The sequence below is a fragment of the Myotis davidii genome, unplaced genomic scaffold, assembly GCF_000327345.1.
Source record: "Myotis davidii unplaced genomic scaffold, ASM32734v1 scaffold104, whole genome shotgun sequence".
NCBI lineage: Eukaryota > Metazoa > Chordata > Mammalia > Chiroptera > Vespertilionidae > Myotis > Myotis davidii.
The window spans coordinates 2,649,709-2,650,955 of record NW_006296625.1 but is presented as its reverse complement, the minus strand read 5'-3'; positions in this window follow the sequence as shown (position 1 = coordinate 2,650,955).

Sequence of the window (1,247 nt, the reverse complement as noted above, 5' to 3'; positions counted from 1 at the left end):
CAGGGGTAAGGACAAACGCAGGCCAAAGGAACAGGTGAAATTTTAAATGAAAAACGCATCAGTGAGCAATGGTACTATGATGCTTTTATAAATTTATTCATATTTTTAAATTCCTAAAGTAATAATGTAGCAAATCAAATATTAGCCTTGTCCTTTCTCTTTCTGATCTATAGTTCCTCTCTCTGTCCTCTTTGAAACCAATGGTAACCACTTGGTATATATCATTCCATGCTTTTTTCTGTTTATCTACAAGTAGACCCTGACACAAAGTTTTTAAAACTTTTAATATTATACTATACATATTATTTGGTAACTTTTTAATGTGACAAGTATATAATGAATATCTTTCTAGGTCACTATATATCAATTAAATCTATTGTTTTCAGTAGCTATAAAATATTGCATATATTCCTCAGGGCTTTTGGTCATCTTATTTCTGTGGGTGGCAGTTTAGATATGGACTTCATGAAACAAAGATTACACACATCTGTAGTTTTGATAGATTGGTCAAATCACTTTCTAGAAATGTATCAACTCATATTCCCACCACCAGTATATGAGAGCCCCTTCCAATACTGGGTGTTATTGAGTCCTAATTTTTATTAATTTGATGAGTAAAAAATGGCCTCCCAGTGTTGTTAGCTCCCCCCTCCTCCTCATTTTAAAAACTTATTAGCAGTTCAAATTTTTTCTTCTGTGTTCTTTGTTCATTTTGCTAATGGACAATTTGAGGGGATTTTTGTTGAATCGATATTTACCTATGGTTAGTTACAAGGGTTGCAAATATTTTCTTTTAGTGAGAAAGTGAAATCTCTATCATGGAGACATTTTATATTTTAATGAAGTCAAATTTGCCAATCTTCTCTTTTGGGAATTCTGGGTTCTTCCTTCTGATGAAAGTCTATCCATATCCTCCATGTGCAATATGTGATAGCTTGAATGAACCTGGAGGACATTATGCTACATTAAATAAGCCAGTCATGGAAGGACAAATATGGCATGATTCCATTGACATGAGAAATTTAAAATAGTCAAATGTATAGAAGTAGAGAACGGAATGGTGGTTGCCAGGGTAATGGAGACTTGATAGTCAACATGTATAACATTTCAGTGATTTTTGGTAAGTTCTAGAAACCTGAGGTCTGACACTGCGCCTATAGATAACAATACTATATTGAGCACTTAAAAATCTACCATCTTATTCTAAGTGTTCTTACCAAAATAAAATCTAAAATAGCTTAAAACAC